Source organism: Apodemus sylvaticus, chromosome 4 (assembly GCF_947179515.1).
Source record: "Apodemus sylvaticus chromosome 4, mApoSyl1.1, whole genome shotgun sequence".
In the NCBI taxonomy this organism is placed as follows: Eukaryota; Metazoa; Chordata; class Mammalia; order Rodentia; family Muridae; genus Apodemus; species Apodemus sylvaticus.
The window spans coordinates 152331966-152344733 of NC_067475.1; the positions used below are offsets into that span (position 1 = coordinate 152331966).

A 12768-nucleotide genomic window follows, 5' to 3' on the forward strand; every position below is an offset into this window, starting at 1 on the left:
TCTCATTGTTTGTGTTTTCCTGGATTTTTAAGGTATTTATTTGTTTCCTCTTTAAAGACTTCTATCATCTTTTTTCATGTTCTATCAAAGCATACAGTTTGATTTTTTTTCCTTGCGGTTTATCTATATTGGAATAATTAGGACCTGCAGTGATAGGGCTGCTGTGCTCTAGTGGAGACAGTGTTCTGGCTATTACCAATTTTGTTTTACACTAGTGTCTAGGCATTTGGGATTATGGCATTATACATCTACATATGATTTCTGGGTTTTCCTTTGTTGGCTGGGTCTGTTGTTCCTTGGATTATGTTTTGTCTGTGTATTTTAGAAGAGTATGGCCATTCTTTATTGACTTATTGGAAATGTTCTGTGGACTTAATATATATGGCCACTGGAGTTTCCAGGTAAAATGTGTTTCTGAGTATTGGAAACTGACACTTAGGAACTGGAATAGGCTACAGGTCTAAAAGGGTTCATAAGAGAGGAGAGCAGTGTTTAACAGGATATTCATATTCAGTGCTCTTAGGAATGGGGTATGTAAACAGTGAAAATATGTCACTTCAAAAGGTCTGCTATAGCACTGGGGATAAGACTGGGGTACTGGATCTAGAGGAACAGATAGAGGGTGGAGATTTAAAGGTAACCTACCTTCTTCCCTGGCAAGAGTGGCCTGAGGTTTGGTAGATAGGTACCCACCGGGTATTGGGGAAGGAACGTTGGAGGGGGACAATTTAGGGGAGCCACAGGATATTTTGGAAAAAGGTGAATCAAAGCAGACTTAGAGATAAGAGTGGGGCATTGAATTTGAAGGAGAGGAGGATATTAATTGGCTCACCTTTCTCCCAGGCCTGCTCAGTTGCCTTCCCAGGTAGTGTGTTTGCAGGATATGCTTATTGGGTTGGAGTCTGAGATAATGGTTTGAGTTGTGAGGAGGAAGGTTGGAGGAGAAGGTATTTGTGATCCATTCTGGATAGACTGAAAGGAGGAAAGAGAAAACATAAAGTGTGCTACTCCAGAGATGGGAATGAGAATGGGGACTTTGGAACTGAAAAAGCAAAAGGAGGAGTGAAGATCTGCAGTCAGTTTGTCTGGTTTCATGGCAGCAGTAGCCCTGAATTAACAGGAAGTATGTGATGAAAAAAAGCAATGAGTTGTGAGTTAGGGGTCAGGATTAGTGAGTAAGCAATGAGGTTAGGGAGGAAAGGTCAGTGAAATCCACAGAAAATGAGGACCAGGCAGGTAGGGAAAGCTGCAACTGGTATTCTGTTGCAGAGCTGGGAGTAAGACTGAGGGATTGGGTCTAAAGGATTACAAGGACAGATGAAGATCTGCTGCCAGCCTACCATGTTTCCTGCCATAAATGGCCTCTGCAATAACAAGGTGTGCCTGTCAGAGTAGGGAGCTGTTTCTCTAGCCTGTTCATCTAGTGTATCCTCAAGGAATGAAAATATATCGTGTGATATGAGTGATACAATTAGTAAAACATATCCAAAACTGAGAGAACTGTCAAAAATAGCTAGACTGTATATAGTTCAGATTTTTTTCTTTTTAAATGTCATTCCTAAATACCTCAACGGATTATTAAGAAATAAATTTTGCTTATATATACCACAGTTTTCGTACCCATTACTCTGTTGAAGGGCATCTGGGTTCTTTCCAGCTTCTGGCTATTATAAATAGGGCTGCTATGAACATAGTGGTGCATGTGTCCTTATTAGATGTAGGAGCATCTTCTGGGTATATGCCCAGGAGTAGTATAGCTTGGTCCTCAGGTAGTACTATGTCTAATTTTCTGAAGATCTGCCAAACTGATTTCCAGAGTAGTTTTACCAGCTTTTAATCCTACCAACAATGGAGAAGTGTTCCTCTTTCCCCACACCCTCTCCAGCATCTGCTGTCCCTTGAGACAGATCTTAGCCATTCTGACCTGTGTGAGGTGGAATCTCAGTATTGTTTTGATTTGCATTTCTCTGATAACTAAGGATGCTAAACATTTCTTCAGCTATTAAAACAATGAATTGATGAAATTCTTAGGCAAATGGATGGAACTAGAAAGTATCATCCTGAGTGAAGTAACCCAATCACAAAAGAACACACGTGATATTCACTCACTGCTAAGTAGATGTTAGTCCAAAAGCTCAAAATAAACATGTTCATAGACCATCGGAAGCTCAAGAAGAAGGAAGACTGAAGTGAGGGTGCTTTGGTTCCTCTGAGAAAGGGAACAAAATACTCACAGGAACAATAAAGTTGACAAAGTGTGGAACAGAGACTGAAGAAAAGGTCACCCAGAGACTGCCATACCCGGGGATTCATACTATAAGTAGTCACCAAACCCCTTATACTATTGTGGATGACAAGAAGTGCATACCAAAAGGAGCATCCCATGGTTGTCTCCAGAGGGGACCTGCCAGAGCCTTACACATACAGAGGCAGATGCTAGGAGCCAATCATTGGTCTGAGCTTGGGGTCCCCAATGGAGGAATTGAAGGGTAGTCTGAAGGAGCTGAAGGGGTCTACAGCTCATGGGAATGACAATGATGTAGGCCTCCCAGATGCCTGAGGACTCCCAGGGACTAAACCATGAACCAAAGGGTGCAAATCGTTCCAGCCAAAAAATGTGGCAGAGGAATGCCTTATTGGTTGTCAGTGGGAGGAGTGGTCCTTGGCCAGGTGAAGGCTCAATAGATGCCCCAACAAAGGGAAATTGGGGGGAGGGGGAGGGAGATGGGTGTGAGTCAGGTGGAGGGACATATACTTTGAGGCAGTGGGAGGGAGGAGGGGTTAGGGGTTTTCGGGGAGGGGGGAAACTGGGAAAGGTTTTATCATTTGAATTGTAATGAAGATTATATTCAATAAAATAAAAAATAAAATTTGAGAAAAGAGTATTTTTTAAATGTTATAAATATATTTAATACACACAAATAAATTCAATGGCAGACTGTCACACAATAAATGAAACATAAATTAATACATAAATTAACAGAGGAACATACTGTGAATAATGTGTGTGCCCTGGAATAAAAAACAGAATAAAGATAATTGCCCCAATTACATCTATTGATCAATTTTCAGTAAATTTTTATTTTAAGTAAAATTTTAAGCACGATGGAATAAAATATGACAAACCGAGGTCAACATTAATAGACAAACACAAACAGCAAAATTGGTCATATTATTTGGTAATAGATGCCTAGATGAAATAATTTGCTTTACAACTTGAAAAGAGTTACACCAAAAAAGCAAATATCACATGATTACATTGATGCAAAAGAACATCTCTGACACTAGGAAAAAAATAAAATGAGACAAATGATATGAAAACTCAGTTAATTCCAAGGTCAAATTTGTGTTGCAATGCAGTGGAAATAGGATAATTATTCTAAAGTAAATGCCTATATCAACCAAGTTTTAATTCTTATCTCCTTTTTGATACATTCACTATTACATTTTAAATGATCTGTCAGTCTGTACATGAAAGTGAAAACAGTGTATCATTTTTAATCTAACATGATTAATCTTCATTTGGCTATATAAACAGTTCTTTAAAAGACCTTTATTCTTGAGAAAGACACCTGATGAAGTATAATAAAAATGAAATTTTCTATTCTTCAAAATAAAATAAAAAGAAAATATAAAACACAAATCTAAACACTTATGGAGATATATTTTCAAATTACAGAATGAGTAATGTGAAATAAAGGAAGAGGGAGGGTTAGAGAGAGAGCTGGGCCTGGGCAATGGCAGGGATAAGGAGGAAGCCATGGAAAAAGTGAGAATGTATAAAATGCTGTAAGGACTACCTAGAAAGCTTATTTCCATCTGCCCCATCTTTTTCCCTACACATCTTGTAGACAGGACACATTTTGGGACGAAGGTTTTCTGGGTGGGTGGCTATCCTTATCCCTCCATGGGGGGTCCTGACTGGAGACAGGAAAGGTCTTCAGAATTCATATCCTATACTGCCAGGAGTCTCAGCTAGAATCATCCCCATAGACACTCTGTCCCCCGCCCCCAATCTCAGGTCTCTTCCTGATGATTGTCCCCCACAACATCTGATTTCCATTCTTTCTCCCCTGCTCTCCTTACACCTGCTCATTTCCTCATCCCTTCTCTTACTCAGGTCCCACCCCCAGCCATCTCCAATATCTATTTTATTTTCCCTTCTGAGAAAGATGTAACCATCCTTGCTGTTTGTCGTCATTGGATCTGTGGTTTATAGTGTGGTTATCCTGTTCTTTATGGCTAATATCCACTTGTAAGTGAGTTCATCTCCTTTTGGGTCTGGATTACCTGATTAAGGATGATATTTTCTAGTTCCATCCATTTGCCTACAAAATTCATGATATCTTTAGTTTGAATAGCTGAGTAATATTCTGTTGTGTAAATGGACTACACTTACTCTATCCGTTTGTCAGTTGAGAGACTATTATGGAGTGTGGTGGTTTGAATACTTAGGTACAAGGAGGCATGACTTTGTTGGAGGAAATGTATTATTGTATAGGTGGGCTCTGAGGTCTCTGATGGCCAGGCTCTACCCAATGAGAAAGAAATCCTCTTCCTGATTGCCTATAGAAAAGTCTTCTCCTGGCTGCCTCTGGAACTCTAAAGCCCTTCAGCACCATGTCTGCCTGTATACTGCCATGCTTCCTGCCATGGCAATAATGGAATGAAATTCTGGAATTATAAGCCAGTATCAATTGAATATTTATCATTATGTGAGCTACCTTGGTCATGGTGTCTCTTTTCAGCAACAAAACCCTAAGACAGGAGTTGCTGTTATAGACAGATGTGACCATGCTTTCGTTTGAAGGAATGTGAACTTGGGTATTTAAGATTAGGAGAACAGTGGAAAACTTAGTGGGGCCTAATAGGCCATACTAATAGAGGTATAGAAGATAATTATGTTGATGATTTGAACCGTGGGGACATGGCTTAGAGGTTTCAGAGAAGAATTGTACTATGTTGCCTAGAGATCATTATTGTGATAATTTGGTGAACAAGGTGTTTAGTTTTTGCCTTTATCCAAAGAGTCTTCCTGAGGCTAAGGTGAAGATATTTAGAATAATTACATTGGGAAAAGAAATTTCAAAACCTAGTTTAGACTTCCCTTGTAGTTCACTATTTTTTTTTTTTAGATTCACTGTATTTATTTTCAAAATCACAAAATGTTTGTTTCAAAAGAGCATTATATTCTGCACACTTCTCTGAACAAATGCCAGGGACATTTGGATAATAACTTTCCTACCAGTCTCTCCCTCCGCCTCCAATGTTACAGTGACAACAAAGCAAGATACTCACAATAATTACATAGGGTAGAGGAAGTTTCTCCCACAACCTTGTTTGTAAAGAACTAAAACATTACATTTGGTGAACAGCAAAGATTTCACTATAATGCAGAACACCTACAAAGTAGAGGAATGATGACTTTTTAAACAGAAGCAGTTAAAAAAATTATGACTCCTTCAGTTCTTTCTAGTCTTAGAAAATCTTTCCACAATACTGCTTCATACTATAAAAAAAAGAAGAAAAAAATATTTTGTAGTAGAATCTTTCAACATCTGCATACTGCTTCACACTATTCTGAAGCAAAAGCTGTGTATTCTGTATATGGTACTATACTCATGTAATGGTAATGATCTGATCTTCTTTCCAAAGTTTCATCAATTTTGATAGATGCTCCAGACTCATCATGAATTTGTTGAAACTGCTGGTCACCTGTACCAATGATCGATCTAGCCAAATCTTCGGGAATACTTATTTGTGTAGAAAAGATAGGTGCACCAAGATCGTCCAATGAGCCACAACCCCCTGCATAGGAATATTCATATCCAGAACCACCCTGTGTTTTATAAGCCATTTGCCATTCTGCAGGGCTTCATGTGCCAATTGCAGAGTCCTACGTTTCATCAACACTGAACCCAACCATAATACCATCATAGCAGTCTCCAGGCCTTCCTCTTCTGTCATAAGCCATTAGATCTCCTTCTCTGGGTGATAGTGGTGGAGAAAGAGGAAGATTCTAGGCTCTTCTGCCAACCTAACCACCTCAACTAGGAGAAGTGCGAGGATGACCTTGATGGGAGCTTATATAATCATGATCTCTTCTAGAAGGAGGCATGGGATACCCTCCCTGACCAGGAGGCACTCTGTCAAAACCACCTCTTCCATGCATGGTAAATCTCAGAGGCCATCCTCAGGTGGTCATCAAATGTCTTTGTAAAACCACCATAATCATAAGATACATCCAGTAGAGGAGGCAGGTGCCAGTCAGGTCTGGTGAGGCCACAGGCCACAGGCCACAGCAAGAACTGTTTTTTTATTCTTAAGTGCATTGAGAAGGCCTTTGTGGGTTTGACTCTAGTGGTTTCAAAGTTATAACAATGGCAGCAGTGAGCAGGAGCAGCAGTGGCAGCTTGAGCACCAACAACAGCAGCAGTGGCAAAGGCAGCAGCACAGATTTGACAGTGTCCATCTGTCCCATCTCGGGACTCTGGCAGCGAGGACCCACCAGCAACGTGTGCCTCAGGAGGCAGCCGGCGAGACTGCCCATCACTTAGAGAGGTGCCCCGCCATCTTGGCTCCTGGACACTAGAGAGAACTAACAGATAGCACCAGGTAGGCTGATGTATCCTGAGGCTAACATCTCTTGGGTCTTAGCATGTCAGGCTTTAGCCTGCACCCAGGGCCTGGGCAGATCTGCAGGCTGTCTGTGTGCCAACCTTGTCTGGGGGTTGTTTGCCCTACAGAGTGATCAGAACTTAGAAAAGGTCCCCGCAGCATCTGCCATCTTCACTCCCTGACAGAGCAGATGGGCAACACCTGATTCACAGAGAAAACCCTAGTATAGCATTGTTTGGGTTAAGACACACCAGGGATCCAAGTGCACTCAAGAGGAGGGCAGCACATCAGCAATCTGTGCCAGGGGAAACTGAGTCATCCACTGGTGTAGAAATAGCTTTACAGGCTCACAAGAAGTACAAACACCAGCCAGTAACAACAAGATCAACAAACACCAGAGATAACCAGATGGCAAAAGGCAAGAGTAGGAACATTACTAACAGAAATCAAGGCAATATGGCAGCATCTGAACCCAATTCTCCAACAACAGCAAGTCCTGGATACCCCAACACACCAGTAAAACAAGATATGGATTTAAAATTACTGGTCATGATGCTGTTAGCTGAACACAAAAAGGACACAAATAAATCTCTTAAAGAAATACAGGGGAAAATGAATAAGTTCAAAGCCCTTACAATGGAAACACAAAAATCACTTAAATTCAGGAGAATATGGGTCAACAGATAGAAGCCAATAAAGAAGAAATACAAAAATCACTTAAGGAAATGTAGGAGAAATTGAGTCAACAGGCAGAAGTCATGAAAGAGGAAACACAAAAATCTCTTAAAGAATTATGGCAAAACACAAATAAACAAGTGAAACTGAGCAAAACATTCCAGGATCTAAAAACAGAAGGAGAAACAACTAAGAAATCACAAAGGGAGACAACTTTGGAGATAGAAAACCTTGGGAAGAAATCAGGGGCTATAGATGCAAATATCAACAACAGAATACAAGAGATAAAAGAAAGAATCTCAGATGCAAAAGATACCATGAAAACCATTGACTCAACAGTCAAAGAAAACGCAAAATGCAAAAAGCTTGTAATGCAAAACATCCAAGAAATCCAGGACACAATGAGATGATCAAACCTAAGGATTATAGGTATAGATGAGAGTGAAGATTTACAACTTAAAAGGACAGCAATTATCTTCCACAAAATTATGGAAGAAAACTTCCCTAACCTAAAGACAGAGATGCCCACTGAACTCCAAACAGACTGAACCAGAACAGAAATACCTCCTGTCACAAAATAATCAAAACACCAAATGTACTAAACAAAGAAAGAATATTAAAGGCAGTAAGAGAAAAAGGCCAAGTAACATAAAGGATGACCTATCAGAATTACACCAGACTTCTCACCAGAGAACACAAAAGCTAGATCTTGGGCAGATCTCATGCAGACTCTAAGAGAACTCAAATGTCAGCCAAGACTACTATACCTAGCAAAACTCTCAATCACCATAGATGGAGAAACCAAGATAGTCCATGACAAAACCAAATTTACACAATAACTTCCCACAAATCCAGCCCTACAAAGGATAATAGGTGGAAAACTCCACTACAAGGAGGGAAACTACACCCTGGAAAAAAAGAAAGATAGCAACCTTCTTTCATCAAACCCAAAAGAAGATAACCACTCAAATATAAAAATAACATCAAAAATGACAGGAAGTAATAATCACTATTCCTTAATATCTTTTAACATCAATGGACTCAATTCCCCAATAAGAAGACATAGATAGACTAACAGACTAGATAAGGAAACAGGACTCTACATTTTGCTGCATACAGGAAACACACCTCAGTGTCAAAGACAAACACTGCCTTAGAGTAAAAGGCTGGAAGACCATTTACAAGCAAATGGTCTCAGGAAACATGCCAGAGCATCCATTCTAATATCAGATAAAATTGACTTTCAAGCTAAAGTTATCAAAAGAGACACGGAAGGACACTTCTTGCTGGTCAAAGGAAAAATCCACCAAGAAGACCTCTCAATTCTGAACATCTATGCTCCTAATGCAAGGGCACCCTCATTCATAAAAGAAACTTTACTAAAGCTCAAAGCACACATTGCACCTAACACAATAATTGTGGGTAACTTCAACACTCCACTCTCCTCAATGGACTGATCAAGAAAACAATGAAACTAATTGAAGCTTTGGACAAATGGGATTTCATATATTTATATGAGAGAGAGAGAGAGAGAGAGAGAGAGAGAGAGAGAGAGAGAGAGAGAGAGAGAGAGAGAGAGAGAGAGAGAGAGAGAGAGAGAGAGTGCGTTTCAACCTAAAGCAAAAGAATATATCTTTTTTTCAACACCTCATGGTACCTTCTCCAAAACCGACCATATTTGTCACACGACAGACCTCAACAAATATAAGAAGCTCACACTAATCCCATGCCTCCTATCAGATCACTATGAAGTAAGAGTGGTCTTCAATAGCAACAAAAACAACAGAAAGCCCACATACACATGGAGTCAGAACAATACTCTACTCAATGATACCTTGGCCAAAGAAGAAATAAAGAAAGAAATCAAAGACTTTTTAGGATTTAATGAAGATGAAGGCACAACATACCCAAATCTATGGGACACAATGAAAGCAGTACTACTCATAGCCTTGAGTGCCTCCAAAAAGAAACTGGAGAGAGCATACACTAGCAGCTTAATGGCACATGTGAAAGCTCTGGAACAAAAAGAATCTAATTCACCCAGGAGTAGTAGAAGACAGGAAATCATTAAACTCACGGCTGAAATCAATCAAGTTGAAACAAAGAGAACCATACAAAGAATTAACAAAACCAAGAGCTGGTTCTTTGAGAAAATCAACAAGATACATAAACCTTTAGCCAGACTAACCAAAGGGCAAAGAGACAGTATCCAAATTAACAAAATTGGAAATGAAAAGGGAGATATAACAACAGAAACTGAGGAAATTCAAAAAATCATCTGATCCTATTACAAAAGCCTATACTCAACACAACTGAAGAATCTGGAGGAAATGGAGAATTTCTTAGACAGATACCAAATACCAAAATTAAATCAGGATGAAATAGATCATCTAAATAGTCCCATAACCCCTAAAGAAATAGAAGGAGTCATAGAAAGTCTTCCAACCAAAAAAAAAAAAAAAAAAAAAAAAGCACAGGACCAGATGGTTTTAGTGCAGAATTCTATCAGACCCTCAAAGAAGACCTAACACCAATACTCTTCAAAGTATTCCATAAAATAGAAACAGAAGGAACACTACCCAACTCATTCTATGAACCCACAATTATGCTGATACCGAAATCACACCAAGATCCAACAAAGAAAGAGAACTTCAGACCAATTTCCCTTCTGAACATCTATGCAAAAATACTCAATAAAATTCTCGCCAACTGAATCCAAAAATACCACAAAATGATCATTCACCATGATCAAATAGGCTTCATCCCAAGGAAGCAGGGATGTTTCTGTAAGGCAAAGGACACCATCAAAAGGACAAATCTCCAACCAACAAATTGGGAAATGATCTTCCCCAACCCTCCATCTGACAGATGGCTAATATGAATGTGTACACAGAGCTGAAGTAGTTAAACACCAGAAAACCAAATAGCCCTATTAAAAATGGGGTACAGATCTAAACAAAGAATTTTCACCTGAAGAACTTTGGATGGCTGAGAAGCACTTTAAGAAATGTTAAACACTCATGGTAATGCACTCACTGATAAGCGGATATTAGCCTAGAAACTTGGAATACCCAGGACACAATCCACATATCAAATGGTGTCCAAGAAGAAGGAAGTAGTGGCCCCTGGTTTTGGAAAGTGCAACTGTGTAGGGGAATACCAGAACAGGAACGTGAGAAGGGTAGATGAGGGAGCAGGGGTAGGGAAGAAGGCTTATAGTACTTTCTGGGAGGGGGGATCAAGGTAACGGGAAATCATTTGAAAGGTAAATAAAGAATATATTGAATAAAAAACTAAAACAAAAAAAGGGAAGGCTTTTGTGGGAAAAAATAAGCAAAACCACATTATCAGTTTGGTATACATTTGAATAGATGTGGGTGAGAGGAAAGAAGAAATGAAATGTTTTGCTTCATGTAGAACCAAACATTGTATAAAGAATGTGTTGACAGGTGTGTACAGAGGGAGGCAATCACAACAAGGGAAAGTATTCACACACACACACACACACACACACACACACACACAGAGAGAGAGAGAGACAGAGAGAGAGAGATTCCATGTGCAAATTATTGTTCAAAGCCAAGGGAATGGAGATTAAACAATTTTGAGAAAGTAGCAAACGTTCTGGGGTGGGGTTGTGGTTTAAGAAGTAAGTCTGGAAAGAAAATCAAAGTTCTGTAGATCAGCTGTGACCTCACTGTGGAGACACTTTGCATCCATGATCTTTAGAGGACATGGATTGTCTGTTCAGGAACTAGTACAAAGGGATGAAGTTGGGCTCTTTGGAGCATCTCCTAGAGAACATTTGGAAAAGAAGGAATGCTCAAGTCCTGTGTGTGATGGCAGATGTGCTGTTTTAACTTATCAGATTAATTCAAACCAACTAAGAGACAAATCTGTCTCTGTCTCTGTCTCTGTCTCTCTCTTTCATGTGTGTGTGTGTGTGTGTGTGTGTGTGTGTGTGTTTGTGTGTGTGTGTGTGTAAATACTTCTTGCTTTTCAAGAAGGACTACTTGAGAGAAGACTCTCCTGGCAGAGTGGGGTATACCTTCTGATGGCAGCTCAGGTGCTAAGAGGTCTCAGGAAAAGGACATGCTGCTTCCCTGCCTGCTTGCTTTCAGCTTTTGCTGACAAGATGGACTGAGGACAAGGACTTTGCAGGGATCCTACACTCTGGGCCAATCAGCTGCAGGGTTTGCAGAGCTCCATCATGCGGGCAGACATAGTTTGACTACCTATCCTTATCCCATAAACTAACTTAATAAACTCCTGCTAGTCATAAAAACAAAAAAAAAAGGAATCATAGGATTCATCATAAAAGTTGGAATCATAAGGTTGTACATGTCCTTTGCTGGGAAAATCAGATATACCTTTCTGGATGATCTTTATGAATTCTATAATCCAATCGGGTTTTCCTCCAGTAAGAATAACTCTGTCAGTAGAACGAGAGAGAGTAAAGCTTGATTGTAGTCTGAGTGTTTTCTCAAAGTTCTTTGATTTTAATAGCTTTAACACCAATAATTCCTCCTGTCAGACTTTGATGAATCAACAATCTCAACTCACAGTCAAAATCATTTCCTTTATAATCCACAATGTCAGATTCTTGAGAGGGAGTTGGCTGATTGCAGTGGGTGATGAAAACTACAGACCCTCTTCCAAGGGAGAGATGACTTTTTCCAGAGTTTCTCCAATCTTTTAAATATCAACATTGATATGATATGCACTAGGGGCACTGCTGTCTAACACTGAAACAGCAGCATTCTAGTCTATAAAAAGAGCCTTAGTGTTCATGCTTCCTTTTTTAATCAGTGCTCCAGCATTCTTGTTCTGAAGCAAAATTTGCAATTCAACCCTCTTATCACTATTTCTAGATCTTTTAAGGGCTTGTTCCTCTTCCATGTCTTCTGTAGTGTATTTAACAAAAATCATCATTGGTTTGGGCATTGGGAAATGTTTCTTCTGGCTGTCCTGTCTCCATTTTCTTGAATTAAATGGATCCACCAATTGCAAGAGTCTGCTGTGGCCTCTATGGTGTGACCCCTGTGTTTCACTCTTATGAGGACTGTCTTGATCAACCATAGCAAGCTTAGAAAGGAAACAATTAAAATGTATTATTTTAATAATAAAGGAAGTAGAATAGAGCTAAATCCCATGTTCAAGGATATTAAATGAAGTTACAAGAGTAGGACCTAGGAAAAAATCACACCCAGCTAAGGTCATTGTTTATTTGTTTTCAGTTGAACAAAGGATATTCATATGATGATGGGTGCTTTTATTACCTGGTTATTGCTTTTCATTTGGGCCTTTGGTTTGGAATTAACTATAATCTAGAAATGGAGGACATACTGATAATCTAGGTCTTGAGGCATAGTGACTATGAAAAGCTTAGACCTAGGCATGATGGTACACTCCTTTACTCTCTGTAGACCAAGGTAAGCAGATCTCTGAGTTCAAGGCCAGCCTGGTACAGAGCAA

The 12768-nt window shown here is 39.6% G+C and overlaps 1 pseudogene; it reads right to left on the reverse strand.

Moving 5' to 3' along the window:
• Positions 1–5478: 5478 nt before the first annotated feature.
• Positions 5479–12271, reverse strand: LOC127683749 (heterogeneous nuclear ribonucleoprotein K-like; annotated as a pseudogene).
• Positions 12272–12768: the final 497 nt, after the last annotated feature.